Here is a 16,404-nt window from a genome sequence, read left to right as displayed (position 1 = left end):
AGAATAGAAGAGGTTAATATTTTTAGTGGGCAAAGAACATTAATAACTTCACAAATTATACTTTTATGTATTCTTCCATTGAAGGATACACATTTGTTAATTAAGATCTCCTGCCTTCCACAGTTTCACTGTGGAAAAAATAATATTGACTAAACTTCTGATCCTGCCTGACATGAAATTGATACACACTTAGAATCATGGAATTTTTCAGCTGGAAAGTACCTTAGAGTGAGATTTAAGGGCGTTAAATAACTTGTGACTTTTGTATCAGTTATCATTTACAAGAAGTCATGATAAATGAAATAAAAAATAGAAAGTTTAAATTATTATACTGAATAATAATACAAATGGGGTCCTAGTTAATGAATTTGTTAATTCTCTTTTCTACTACAGAGTAAAGCACGAGCATAGAATTCTAAAATTTTTGAACTGGACAAGACTTTGGAATTGACAGAACTGCATTATTTTGCACAGATGAGGAAATCAAGCCTGAGATAAGATACAGTTGGCAACATGAAGATCTCACAACCACTTAGTGATAAGGCCAAGCTCAGCATAAGGAAAAACTATAAACTGTCTGCAAATAAAAAATTAGGACCTTATGAGTTTTTATCCACTAATTAATTTTACCCAAAGAATTTGACATTTGTCCTTGGTTCCTGAGAGACAACCTTTAAAACTTGGGAATTTCCCAGTAATCATAAATGTCTTTGATAAGGGCTCCAGACCATATCTACCTATACTAATGAAGTGACACTTGGGTGGGGGCTGGCTATGCCAGAAAGACCCACTGTGTAATATCAGGTTCATGATCATATCAACCAACCTCAGGAGAGAGGGGCTGGAGTTTGAATTACATAATGAGACCTCCAATAAAAGCTCTGGATACAGAGGCTCTATGAGCTTCTCGGTTGGTGAAAGACATTGATGCACATAGGAAGGTAGCACGTCCCTTTTTTGGGACATGGAAGCTTTGTGTTGGGAACCCCCACAGACCTCTCCCTATGTGTCCCTTCATTTGTTTCCTTCTTGCTGTAGTAAAACTGTAATCATAAGTAGCACTTTCTGTGAGTTCTGAGAGTTGTTCCAATGAATTATGGAACACAAGGGTGTAGTGGGAGCCAGTGGCTCAGATGTTAGGGGGCTGGGAACCCCAGAACTTGCGGCTGGCATCCTGAAGGGGTAAGTGAGAAAACCCCAAATTTGTAGCCAATAGGCCAGACTTGAGGCTATTGTGAGGATGCCCAAGCTTGCAGCTAGTGTCTTGAGGACTGTATCCTTTAGCTAGGTTTGGCCTAGCTCTGGGTGATTAGGGTCAGAGGAAGAAGTGCTGCATGGGAAGCTGGTGTCAGAACAGAAGTGGCAGAGAAAAGAGAGGTGGGGATTTTATATATCCTCACAGGACCCCATTCAGAGCAGCGACCTTCTGCCGTAGACCAGTGTATCCTACGAGGAGGCAGGACCTGGTGAAGAGAATCAGTAGGACACAGATAATCCTGAGAGGTGAGGAATCCATACCAGTACTGAACCGTACTTTGAAATGCTCTTTGTCTGTCTGTTTGCTGATTAGCTCCTTGGTAAAAAAAGAACTGGTAACTTGTAACAGAAGCTCATGAACTATGACTTATGTTTTTGTTGTTAGATGACGTCAAGTCACTTCCAACTCATAGCAACTCTATGTTCAACAGAATAAAACACTGCCCGATCCTGTGCCATCCCCATAATCGTTGTCATGCTTGAGCCCATTGTCACAGCCACTGTGTCAATCCATCTCGTTGACAATCTTCCCCTTTTCACTGACCTTCTACTTTACCAAGCATAATGTACTTCTCCAAGGACTGGTCCCCCTGATAACAACACTTATAACTTACAGTACATAAAATACCCATTGCTGCCAAGTCGATTCCAACTCATAGCGACACTGTAGGACAGATAGAACTGCCCCACAGGGTTTCCAAGGAGTAGCTGGTGGATATGAACTGCTGACCTTTTGATTAGCAGCTATAGCTTGCCATAGCTCTTAACCACTGCGCCACCAGGGCTCCACAGTATACAAAGGAACATAAATTAATTCTTTGTTTTGAAACTCAGAGATAGTGTATTACAGTGGTTGGAACTTTGGGCTCTGGACTGCAGCTGCCTGGGTTTGGTTGTAGGTTTTTAGAGAGAGCAATCAAGCACAAAAATCCTTGTAGGAGGAAAAGATTAGTCCAAAGGACTAATTGTCCACAGCTACCAAGACCTCCACTGGACTGAGTCCAGTACAGCTAGATGGTGCCCAGCTACCACCACTGACTGGTCTGACTCGGATCACAACAGAGGGTTTTGGACAGAGCTGGAGAAGGATGTAGAGCATAATTCTAACTCACAAAAAAAAAAAAAAAGACCAGATTTACTGGCCTAAAGGAGACTGGAGAAACCCCGAGAGTATGGCCCCCAGACACCCTTTTAGCTCAGTGGTGAAGTTACCTCCGAGGTTCACTGTTCAGGCTGGGAGTGGACAGCCCCGTAAAACCAAATGAGACTAATGAGGTACAGGTGTCCAGTGACAAGGGCCAGAAGGCAGAAGGGGACAAGGAAGCTGGTGATAGGGAACCCAAGTTTGAGTAAGGATATTGTTGATGTGTTGTGAGATTGTTAACCATTGTCATAGGGCAACATGTGTAGTAACTGTTAAATGAGAAACTATTTTGTTCTGTAAGCTTTCATCTTAAGTTAGAATAACAGCACAATTGGAAGAGCGTAGTCAGTGTCACTGAACTGTGTATGTAGAAATTTTTGAAAGGGTGTATCTTTGGTTATGTGTATTTTCACCAAAAAAAAAAAAAAAAAAAGGTTGAGAATTTAGAGGGTTAATATGCTGTGGGGTTGTTAACCAATGTCATAAAACAACATGGGTACTACTGTTTCATGAGAAACTATTTGTTCTGTAAGCCTTCACCTGAAGTACAATAAAATATTAAAAAAAAAAAAAAATCCTTGTAGGTTATGTCAAAAAATTTTGTTTTTATCCAAAGAACATTGGGAAACCATTCAAGTGTTTGAAACAGAAAAGCTTAAGTGAGTCCTATCTCTATTATTTACTACCTGTGTGAATTTGGGCAAGCTATTTATTCTGTGAGTTGTAAAATAGAGAATGACACCTCTTACTGTTGCTTTCGAGATTAAATGAGATAACACATGAAAGTGCCCAAAACAATGCCTGGACACTCAATGGATGGTAATGGTATTGAAGTCTGCATTCTTCATATTGGGGCCAAGTGGTCATAATAATTGGGGTGGGGGGAGGCACAAGGGAACAGAGAGGTTGGCAGTAGAGAGAAAAAAAAGTGAGGAAGGAGGAGAGTTCTATAGACCCATACAGAATTAGTGATACCTAGGAGACAGACAGGAGCCCTGGTGGCACAAAAGTTAAGTGCTTGGCTGCTAACCAAAAGGTTGGTGATTCAAACCCACCCAGAGTCTCCACAGGAGAAAGATTTGGCAATCTACTACCATAATGATTACAGCCTAGAAAACCCAATGGGGCAGTTATACTCTGTCATGTGGGGTCACTGTGAGTCGGAATCAACTTGACAGCACCCAACAACAACAGGAGATAGACAAAAGAAGCCCTAGTGGCACAGTGTTAAGCCCTCGGCTGTTAACTGAAAGGTCAACTGTTTGAACCCACCAGCAAGAGGCTCTGCTGGAGAAAAGACCTGGCTACCTGGTGATCTGCTCCTGTAAAGATTACAGCGTAGGAAACCCTATCGAGCACTTCTACTCTGTCGTATAGGGTCGGAATTGACTCAACAGCACACAACAACAATAACAGGAGATTGACAGGGGAGATTTGTTTTACATTTTGAAATTGAGTTTCAGAGAATTTTCACCTTTTATCTACATCTCTTTGAAATGCTGAGTAATCCATTAACAGTACCCTTTAATAAATTTTCAGAAGCTGCACTTTGAATTAAGCTGTTTTCTTGGAATATCTAGAGCACAGTGATTCTGTAAACTACGAGAACAGTGATCTTAGCATAATCATGGTAAGAAAAGACTCTCAGTTTGGCATTTAAATCTCTCTGAAACTTGGGCCCAACCTGAATCTAATTCCTACAGCACCTCCATCTCCTACCTCTTCCCAAACCAAGGCTGTTTAAAACCCTGCAGTGGCTCAGCATCATGCCCAGTCTTTCTAATATAGCCATCAAGGCCCTTCTGATCCAGCCTCTACCTATCTCTTCCGTGTTATCTCTCACCCCTCTTGGCCTTGCCCTTCATGCTCTCACAGCAAACCTGAATGACCTACAGATTCTTCTGCCCCTCTTCCTAACACACTGAGTACATCCTTTGACCTGTGCCTTTGCTCAGAAGTGTCATCTGCGCACCCTAACCCACGTTCTCCTACTCACCACCACCAGGAAGCTTTCTCTGATGCCTTAGGCTGGGAGAGATCCTCCCTCCCAGCCCCCCAGCCCGTCTCCACACTTGCCACATTAGAGTTCCCAGTTCCTTTTATTGGCTCTAGCTCTTTGTAGCCATTGAATTCAGTGCCTGGCTTATAAAAGGCTCTCATTATAAACAGGGAGCCCTTTGCTCCACATAAACTGGTCACCCTCTGTGTCAGGGTTTATCCTCCTCATTGGCAGTAAGTTCCTTTCATTTTCAGAATTCCTGAAACTCTAGCTCTGTGTATTATGTGCCTCTTTGTATTGTTTATTTCACTATCTATAGGTTAAGCCTTCCACATATATGGTCTTTGGAGAGAGACAGTAACTTATACATCTCCTTATCTCAATAACTTAATTGAATGTCCAACACAAGGAGGTGCTTGATAGATAGCTGTCAGTGTTAACTAAATAGGGTCCATGCCCTGGAACAGTCGAGTCAATTAAACACACTCCAAGTCAGAAAGACTGAGAAAGTTTTAATTTAGGAAGTGTATACGACTGGGGATCCTACAGCAACACAGGCTGTCCTTAGGGAGTCCCAAAGGCATTTTTATATCAGAGGTTATACGTGATTTTTACAAAGGTTAGAAGCGTTATTACTCACTCCAAGATAATTACAAGAGACTCTTTATCATTCTAAAGAGATAGGGAACTGGACATTTCCTCATCAGGCTAAAGATATGTGTCTCTGATGTCTGGGCTGTAATCTTCCTGTGGGGGATCCTAAGTCATAAAACAGAGTCATTAACAAAGGTATGTGCAAAACAAAGCCATTAACAAAGGTATGTGAAAAGGGAGAAGGCAAAGAAAAAAAACCTATAGGTTCATTATGGCGTTGGTTATGTCAAGCCCTCAGTTGTCCATTTTGAAAATGAGAAAACATGCTGGGGAGTATTATGATTACATCAGTGATGAAGGTACTGTTTTCTGTCTTTACTTTCCACCTTCCCCACCCCAATCCCACTCATCCTTAAGGTCTATCTCTTCCATGCAACTCCCTAGCCACATTAGTCCATACTGATCATCCTTCCTATGGATTCCTGCAGTGTTTACTGCTTTTGGGACACATAATCATTCTTATTAGTTTACTTTTATTTAACTGTTATATGTTTGCACATCATGTATCTCAAACAAGTTTTTTTTTATAAAAGTGAGTCTGTGCCTCATACACTTTTATAAATTGTCCCTCCCCTAATATGTAAATGATACTATCTACCTTGTTAACTTTATCAGGCTGAGGTGAGCTGGAAATGAGACGACATAAGAGCACATGAATGCCTTGTGTATTGTGGGTTAAGAATTACTGTACCCAAACAGTTTGGTCTTTGTCCCTGGTTCCTGGAGGATAACCTCTAAATCTTTGGATGTTCCTGAGTGGTTTGTGATGACATTATGTGTCATGGATTGAATTGTGTCCCCCAAAAATGTGTGTCAACTTGGCTAGGCCATGATTCCCAGTGTTGTGTGGTTGTCCTCCATTTTGTGATCTGATGTGACTATCCTATGTGTTGTAAATCCTAACCTCTATGATGTTAATAAGGCAGGATTAGAGGTAGTTATGTTAATAAGGTAAGACTCAGTCTACAAGATTAAGTTGTATCTGAGTCAATCTTTTTTGAGATATAAAAGAGAGAATCAAGCAGAGAGGAGAAGGACCTCATACCACTAAGAAAGAAGCGCCGGGAGCAGAGCATGTCCTTTGGACCTGGGGTCCCTGTGCTGAGATACTCTTAGACCAGGGAAATATTGATGATGAGGACCTTCCCCCACAGCTGACAGAAAGAGAAAGCCTTTCCCTGGAGCTAGCACCCTGAATTTGGACTTCTAGCTTCCTAGACTGTGAGAAAATAAATTTGTTTATTAAAGCCATCTACTTGTGGTATTTCTATTATAGCAGCACTAGGTATCTAAGACATCATGTGTAGAGGGTTAGCAAAAGAGAAGAAGACCCTTAACAAGATGGACTGACACAGTGGTTGCAACAACGGGCTCAAACATAGCAACAATTGTGAGGATGGCACAGGACCGGGAAGTGTTTCATTCGTTCGTACACAGGATCACTATGAGTTGAAACCTACTCGACAACATCTAACAACAACAGTAACAACATGTGTTACAGAGTAGAACTGCTCCAGAGGGTTTTCTTGGCTGTAATCTCTGTGGAAGTAGATTGCCAGGCCTTTCTTTCATAAAGCCATTGGGTGAGTTTGAACCGCCTATGTTAAGGTTAATAGTCTTGGGCAAATAGTTGAATCACCCAGGGACTTAGACTGATTGGAATGTCTTTGTTATTCATGGTGAACTCCAGACCATACCTGACAGCTTATGGCAATGAGGTGACTCATGGTGGGGACTGGCCATGTCAGAAAGATCCACCACGTGATATCAGCCTGACCTCTACAAAGGGGAGGGGAGCTTGTGTTCAAACATGTGGGCAATGAATGAAATCCCAATAAAAACTCTGGGCACTGAAGCTTGGCTGCACTTCCTGATTGGTGATAGAAATTGATTCACAGGAGGGAGACACGGGCCTGGGGACATGAAAGCTCCATACTGGAGACTCTCCTAGTGCAGGTCAATGTGGGACCCAATGGGTTTTTTCTTCATGCTGGTTCTTATTTGTATCCTTTATAACAAAACTGTAATATTAAGTATAGTGTTTTCCTGATTTCTGTGAGTCTTTCTAGGGAATTATTGAACCTGAGAGCAGAGTGGGAACCCCCAAATTTGCAGCCAGTAAGTCAGAAGTGTGAGTGTCCTGGAGACTCCTGAACTTGCAGCTGGTGTCTGAAGTTTTGGGTTGCCTTGGCAGTCTGGAGGACTTTGTCCCTTAATGTGTGAAATTCGGCATTAACTCTGGAAAGATAGGATCAGAAGAAGTAATATTGCAGTTAGTGTCAAACAGAACTGAATTGAATATATATATATATATACAAATATACGTTCTACTTTTTTTTTTACAGGTTACTGTGAAAAATTAGCATAGCGTGCTTACAAAAATACCTGGGGGGGTGGGGGATAGGTTAGTAAACAAATGTAGAAGGTGCTTGTTATTTGCACAAAAACATGGTAGATAGGAAACTTAGGGGGCACTGAGTTTATGTTAATAGGGGAGGAACAATTGGAAAAGGAGGATGAGAATGGTTGCATGATTTGAAGTATGTCATCATCACTGAATTGTACATGTTGAAATTACTGAACTGGTGTATGTATGTTATACAGAGTATAGTTTCAACAACAACAAAAATAAAATAATTAAAAAAATAAAAAATAGAAATTCTAAAAAAAAAAACTAGTTTGTCTAGAGAAGGTATTGACAAGTAGTGGCTTTGGACTTAAACCATTTGAATTACATTTCTCATACTGTGGGACTTGGGCAATCATTTCAAACCTCAGTTTCTTCCCTTGTAAAACAGGACTCAGAGTACTTGCCTTCTAGGATTATTGTAATACATGTAGAACCCTTAATTCAAGGCCTGAGACATGATAAGCAGCCAATAAAAATTAGCTATTAATGATGGTAATGCGGAGGAATAAATGCAGGGACTGAAGGGTAGAATTACACTGATTGATAAAGAGGCAGGAGGATTTTCATGGGGCATAAGAAAGGGTATGAATAAAACTGGAGGTGATGGGGGAAAAAGATAAAATCAAAAAAAGCCACCAACTGAAGGAGCAAGCTCCTAGGGGGAGAAACATTAAAGGAAGAAAGATCAAGACATGAAATGCTAACTATTCAGGGTTGCTATGAGTTGGAATCGACTCAACGGCAACAGGTTTGTTTGTTTTTTTGTTTTTTATTAGAAAGGCGTATAAAGAGAAGAAGTAATAAACTAGGGTATGGGAAAGTACCTAAAATACCCTGAAACACATTCCCGCTCATTCAGAAAATATTGAGATGTGTTTTATCCTTTGTCACGTAGCATGAAACTGGCTGGTCCACTGTGAGGTAATCCAAGGACGCCAGTGAGTCACGTTGCCGTGCAGACTGTGGTCACAGAGGCAAACAACCAGATGAGATCTCAAAGGTTATTCAGTAAGTCACCTGGCTCCACCCTCTTACCTTCAAATACATGTTCAGTTGTGGATTCGAACCCATAGGAACTTCAAAGGAGAAAGACGTGGTAAACTGCTTCCATAAATATTACAGCCTTGGAAACCTTATGGGGCAGTTCTCTTCTGTCCTATAGGGTCCCTATGAGTTGGAATCGACTCAACAGCAATGGGTTTGGGTATATATGTACATATATATAACTTCTATTCCAATAATTTAGGAGTCCCTGAGTGTCGCAAATGGTTAAGGGCCCAACAACTAGCCAAAAGGTTGGTGGTTCAAACACACTCAGAAGTACCTTGGAAGACATGCCTGTCGATCTGCTTCTGAAAGGTCACAGCCTTGAAAACTCTATAGAGCAGTTCTACGCCGCACACACGGGGTTGCCATGAGTTGGAATTGACTTGGCAGCAACTAACAACAACAGTATTTCAGTAATTTAGTTGTCAACGTCCAAAGAAATACACTGTGAACACCTCAGACTTTTCATATCTAAAATAAATCTCGTTATTGTCTCTCCAAAACTCTTTGGCCCTACCCCCTTCCTTATTTTGGTTAGTGATGTTAGGATTCTCCTTAACTCTCAGGCTAGAAAAATTATGTCCATTTTCTGTCTCTGCTTTCTCACATTTTGTCATCTGATTCGTTGTCTCTGCAATAACTCTTGCATTCATTTTCTTTTTCTCTCTTAGTGCAACTGCCTTAATCCAGACTCTCATTTATCTAGAGTTTCAGAGCTAGAAAGGACTTTATTTTACAGAGGCTCAGACAGGTTAAATGACTTGCCCATGGTCACACAGGCAGTCAGCAGGCCAGCCAGACCAATAAGTCCAACCAATGGATTAATCAATTTTTATTTTAATTCCTGTTGCTTGAGGTGCATGAAGATATCCACACAATAAAACTGAGCTATTGTATCTGAGTCTCCGTGAGGAGGCTCACTTCAACTTGTATTTCTCAGCCGATGACAACCAGATCCATCCTCAGTCCTAAATCATTTCCTGAACTTAGCTTCACATTTCCTACAACCTGATGGACATTGCCAATTGGATGTTCTGCCAGCACTTAAAACTTGATATGTCTAAATGGAAACTGCTCATTTTTCTCCTCCCTACCAGGAAAGGTAGAGTTTAGTGATGAATTAAGAACTGCGAATCAAGATTTTAATCTTGCCTCTTTCATTTACTAAGAAGTTAAGCTTTTAAAGTATCAGTTTCCTTAGTCATAAAGTGGAAATAAGATTAATACTTATTTAATATAACTATTGGGAGAACAGTCACTATGAGTTGGATTCGACTCAATAGCAATGGGTTTGGTTTTTAACAGGTTTATTGGGCGAAGTAAGAGATACAATATTTATATTAATCATTTAGCACAGTATCTATCCCTGTGTAGTAACTGCTCAATACTATTAGTAAAATTTCCCAGTGGAAAGCACAACATTATCCTCAACTCTTCTTTCTTCGTCCCCAAATCCAATTAGGTGCTGAGTCCTGTTGATTCCACCTTTGCAGTATCCTTGCATTCAGCTACTCCTCTCTATTCTTACTGTCAGAGAGGAGAGAACACTGGCTGATAATTTATGGATCTATGTAATCATACATTGACTGCCGTCTTAGTCTGGGTTCTCTAGAGCAGCAAAACCAGTGAGACATATACACTGTATAAATATACATAGAGACATTTACTTCAAGGAAATAGCTCACATGATTGTGGGGACTGGCAAATCCCAAATCTATGGGTCAGGTGGCAGGCTAGAGACCTTTGCTGGCTCATGCGGCTGCAGGGGCTGGTGAATCCAAAGGATGCAGATCAGGTGCCTAGAAGTGTGCAAGGACAAGAGAGAGACAGAGAGAGAGATGGAGGGGATAGGCAGAAGGAGAGAGAGAGGGAGAGGAAGAGGGACAGAGCTTTGTCAGAACATCCATTTATATACTGGAGGCAGGCCACAGCCCTGAGGAAACTTCCCTTTCAACCGATTGGCTGATCACATCAGATCACATCATGGAAAGCAATTGCATTATATTACATTAGGGAAGAGCAACCAGTCCAATATCTATCCATCCACTGAGAATCACAGCCTAGCCAAGTAGACACATAACATGAATCATCACAACTGCCACAAAAATAACTCTTCTCTATCCAGTTTTTTACCTTCCCTTCCTCCAGTTGGCTCTGGAAGGACTTCGGTTGCCTAGGCAGAAGTCCTGTGGATTACATTTCATTTGAATAGCTCACCACTTCACACAGTAATGGCTCGACACAGGATTAAATGAGTCAGGTCAACTTTCCTGCCAATTTTCTTCCCTTACAGCACTATCGTCGACATTGAATGTGTTGCCTTGTTTAACAGAATCACCTGCTTTCAGTCCAAAGTAAATAAAAAGGAACATCACCAGTGAAAAACCAGTTAGCCAAGCCTGCTTTGCTTTGCCTAATCCCGTGTCATATGTCAATTGTTTAATTATACTTTATTTATTTACAGGGAAGTTGCAGGTGTCTAAGATGTAAGGGATTCAGAAAATTGTTCAGACTATGGATTCACAGAACCTAGAATCCCTGTGACTCAGTTATCCACAGAAGGGCTATCGGGGGAAATGCTGATAGATCAGCAACTGCGCACTTTTGCTGGCAGCACAAACATTGCCGATGTGCACAATTCCAAACTGTAAGCAGTTTCCCCAGTGAAAACAATGAGAACAGAATCACAACATTAAATGGTCGGGAGAGAATTTTAGAGAACTTAATCCACTCCTTTATTTTGGACATAATCGTGCTTTGAATTATTTTGAACAGATGAAAATCTTTGCTATTTTAATGGGTCTTCAACGGCAACTGTCTTCAAATATAACTCCCCTCCAAATCAGGGAGCAATTCCTTCTGTCTACAGCAGACAGTGGCTTGGGTCAGGCACACCTTAGTCTTCAAAGTGACAACTTTGACTTTTTAACTCCTGAAAGAGGTCTTTTGCAACGGATTTGCCTGATGCAATACGTCACTCGATTTCTTGACTGTTGTTGCCATGGGTGTTGATCATGGATCAAAGTAAAATGAAATCATTGACAACTTCAACATTTTCTCTGTTTATCATGATGTTGCTTATCGGCCCAGTTATGAGGATTTTTGTTTTCTTTATGCTGCGGTATAATCCATACTGAAGGCTCAAGCCATGGTATTTTCTATTGCCTCATATGCATGTGAAAGCTGGACAATGAATAAGGGAGACTGAAAAAGAACCGATGCCTTTGAATTACGGTTTTGGTGAAGAATATTCAATATACCATGAACTGCCAGAAGAACAAACAAATCTGTCTTGGAAGAAGTACAGCCAGAATGCTCCTTAGAAGCAAGGATGGTGAGACTCCATCTCACACACTTTGGATATGTTATCAGAAGACACCAATCCCTGGAGAAGAACATCATGCTTGCTAAAACAGAGGGTCAGCCAAAAAGAGGAAGATCCTCAATGAGATGGATTGACACAGTGGCTGAAACAATGGGCTCAAACATAGCAATGATTATGAGGATGGTGCAGGACCTTGCAGTGTTTTGTTCTGTTGTGCATGGGATCTCTGTGAGTCAGAACTGATTCAATGGTACCTAACAACTATAACATAGCAGACAGTATGGTTGCCCAGCAAAGCTCTTTTTTCCACTTTTTCCTTTCAGGTAATGAGCCATTTGGAGGTGTTGTCCATCTCTCCACTATGTGTCTCAGGATTAAATTCTGGTCAGTCTGAGCTTGCCAGTGATTGGTCTGGAGGGGGCACGTGATCCAGTTCTATCCAATGGGATATAATGGAACGTCAGCTGGAGGGAGCTTCTGAGAAAGATTTTCTTACTCCTAAGAGAAAATTACCAGAAAATCCATCATTATTTTTTGGCTGGGTATGATACTTGAAGCTGTGGGCGCCTCCTTGCACCCGTGAAAGGAGTCAGCCAAAGACATGGCCATCATAGTGATAATGGTAGTGCAGAGATCTGGAAAAAATCTGTGTCTGATAATATCATTGATCTGCTAAATCAACCAACCTAGAGTCATCCTATCCCCTGGATTTCTTGTTATGTGAAGTAATAAATTTTCCTTATTTTTTAGACTGGTAACTATAAATTGGTGGCTTTGTTGCCCAGAATTTTGCTGGAGACTGACGCTTAATCTCCATATCCAGTTAAAAGCCATTCATAGAATAGAACCAATAGTTTATACGCAAGCATTTATAGAATGGAATGGTAAACAGTAGGAGCTACTTTGGATATTCTAAGACCGAATGTGCCAAGCTAAACTTATTATTTTTGATAGGATTAGTAGATTATATGTCCTGGAAAGCCAGGGACATCAAATATTTGATTTCAGCAAACATCTAATAAACTGCCTATAGTATTTTTGTCAACAAGATGGGAAAATATTGGGGAGAAGATGCGGATGTTAAAGAAAGAAAAGATGTTAGAGGAAGACGAGACTCATAGGCAGTTGATGGCATTTTGTTCTCTGTGACAGAGAACAAATAGGTGATGATACAGGCAAACAATCAGCATGGAGGAGGTTGGCAAGTGTCTAATACAAATAGTGGGGCATACTAAAAGGTAGACAGTGTACTGGGATTCAGGTACAAATGATAATTGAAAGCCAAAGCAGGCAAGAGTTGTCACCACAGAAAAATTGATCCTATTTGTTGCACAGGAGCTTTAGGGGGAAAATTCCTGTATGAGGATTTAGAGGAAATGGATAAAAAGACCCCAAGTTTAAATATTAAAAACAAAGAAAAAACAAAACAAAAACCCTGAAGAGCTCCAATCACAGGATAATAGAGGTAAAAAGTAGCTCACTGAGACAGTAATTTGAGAATGGAAAACATGACAAGAAGCCCAACTGTTAGACCTTGGACCAAGGCCAATTCTATATTAGGAGGAAACATGACCTGATACTGAGTTGTAGAGTTGTTGCTCACAACCTTCAGATTCCTAGGATTGTTCCTAGACATATGGGGAGGCCAAGACCATGGATGGAAGTCAAGTGGTCTCAGCTATAGGGAGAGTAAGGATGCAAAGAGACTCAGGAAGCGCCTTACCAAACATTGCTGATTAAATCAGCGAGTCCATATCAGCTAAGAGGTTTGTCCATGACTCTGATTTATTAAAATATTTTTGTTATGAACTTGAATGAAAACAAAGAGAATGCAGAAATCAAATTTGTGGAAGACACAATGTTGGGAAAAACAGCTAATACATTAGACTCAGCAACCATAGTTGAGTGTAGTTTAATTAAATCTGCATCTGGTTAGCAGCTCCTAATGCGATTTTTTCAACTTCTCAATAAAATACCTATGAATACACAAAAAAATCTTGAAAGCTCACAATAGCATATACTTGGACCATATACTAGGACTGGCCCATTGTGAGAACCTTGGAGGAATTTCCATGGATTACAAGGCTAAGAAAAAGTCATTAAAGGAGGTTACTGGTAAACCCTGTATGCTCTGAGACACATGAGCTGACCTGTTTGAAAGGGTTCGTCTTTCCTCTGCTTTCTGGCTCTGGATCAGAAGCCTAAGATTAATTCTAACCACAAACAGACCCTTGCAGGTCTGTTGCTTTGTGTGTGTTTATGACATAGAGTTATCATTTTTTATTTTTTCTATATTTATTGTTGTTCTTGTTGACCATCGAGTTGATTCTGACTCATAGTGGCCCTATAGGACAGAGTAGAACTGCCCCATAGGGTTTCCTAGGTTGAAATCTTTACAGAAGCAGACTGCCACATCTTTCTCCCCTGGAGCAGCTGGTGGGTTCAAACTGCCGATCTTTCGGTTAGCAGCTGAGTGTTTTAACCATTGCGTCACAAAGGCTCTTTGTCTTTTCTATCTACTGAGCCAATTTTCTCCACATCTTCTACCAAACAATTCATTTTTTCCCCACTAAGTTTTGATGCTACCCCTACAATAGATCAAGATCCTGGGATCTCTTTCTGGACTCTGTTCTGTTCTGCTGTTTTATTTGTCTGTTCCTGTGCCACTACCAAGTTTACCACTTTTTTTTTTTATTACTTTGGTTTTGTAACATGTCATTATGGTAGAGGAGCTTCTCACATTTGTTCTTCTTTTTTTTCTGGAAAGGTGACCTAGTTTTCATGGTCCTTTAATTTTTCATGTAAATTTGACACGTCTTCCCTTTCACCTAGATCCTATTAGGATTTTGATGGGAATTGTATAAAATCATAGATTAGTTTGGAGCAGGGCTTCAAACCTGTTCATTCTGGTTTGAAACCCTGCTGAGAATCTGCATTTCTAACAAGTTACTAGGAAGTCATACATAAGAATCACCTGGGGATCTTGTTAAAATGTAGATTCTGATTCAGTATAACTGGAGTGGAAATGCAAATTCTCAGCAGGGATTGAACTGGAATGAACCGGTTTGAAGTCCTGGTTTGGAGGGAATCAGAATCATTACAACAGTAAGGTGTCCACTCTACCATGAGCATACTTAACCTCTCCACTTATTCTTTAAGTGCTTCAGTACATTGCTACTCAAAGTGGTGCATGTACCAGCAGCATGGTTATCACCTGGAAGTTTTTTGAAATGCAGACTCAGGCTTTGCCTCAGAACTACTGAATCAGCATCTGCTTTTTGAACAAGATCCCAAGGTGATTTGGATGCACTGCTTTAGTAGAATTTTAAAGATTTCTCCAAGAGGTTTCATGTATCTTTGTTAGGCTAACTCCTAGTTTAATACATAGTTCAACAAGGTATTCAGACCCCCTTTGTTGAACTCTATTGACCAGGTGAGCAGTCTAGTCGATTCCACTCCGGAACTCTATTAAATATTTCTAAATAGTTTTTCTGTGGCATCTGTTGTGAGTTTCTATGTGAGTGTTCATATCATCTGTAAATAATGACAACTGAATTTCTTGACTCTCTTCTCTCCAATCACTATACTTCTTTCTTTCTCTTGATTTATTTTATTTTGTCCAAAACTTCCAATATCATACAGAAAGTATGGGTAAGAAAGGGCATTTTTATCTACTTCTCAACCTTAAATAAAATGCTTCTAATATTTCCTCAATAAACATTAAATTTGCTTCTGAGTTTTAGTAGATAGCCTTACCAGGTTGGGAAATTTTTCTCTATTTTTAGTTTTCTAAACACCTTTTTCAAAAGTTCACAATTAGCCTGAAACATTATTTTTTGCATATGTCAGAGAAAATAATATAATTTTTATCCTTTAGTCCATTAAATATGTTCAATTACATTTCTATAATTTCTGACTTTGAACTATCCTTACATTCTATTAATATAATCATACTTGATCATGACTTTAAAAAATGCTATTTATTAGGTAATATAGAATAAAGCATTAGTTTTTATGTTAATTAAATTATAGGTGTAAAAGTGAAACTAAGGTTGATTTTGCTGAAAAAGTACTTTATTCTCATTCTTTGTCTCTTTAATCAAAAGAACATGATCCAAGATAGAAACACAAAATTTCTTATGCAAGGTTGAGTAAGGACAGTGTTGAATGTAGTGGGGTTGTTAACCACTGTCATAGGGCAACATGTGTACTAACTGTTTAATGAGAAATGATTTTATTCTGTAAACCTTCATCTAAAGTGGGAATAGCAGCTAAACTGGAAGAAAGTAATCGATGTCACTGAACTGTGCATGTAGAAATTTTTGAAATGGTGTATCTCTGGCTATGTATATTTTCACCAAAAAAAAAAGTTGAGAAGGGACAGTGTTGACATGTCATGAGGTTGTTAACCAATGTCACAAAAAAATATGTGTACTAATTGTTTAATGAGAAGCTAGGTTGTTCTGTAAACCTTCATCTAAAGTACAAAAAAAAAAAACAAAAGGAGCAGATTAAACAGAAGCTAAGTAGAAGGAAGAAAATAAAGATGAGAGGAAAGCAGTGAAAGA

The sequence above is a fragment of the Trichechus manatus genome, unplaced genomic scaffold (assembly GCF_000243295.1).
Source record: "Trichechus manatus latirostris isolate Lorelei unplaced genomic scaffold, TriManLat1.0 scaffold00119, whole genome shotgun sequence".
Lineage (NCBI taxonomy): Eukaryota > Metazoa > Chordata > Mammalia > Sirenia > Trichechidae > Trichechus > Trichechus manatus.
The sequence above is the reverse complement of the archived record's forward strand: the minus strand, read 5'-3'. Positions refer to the sequence as shown.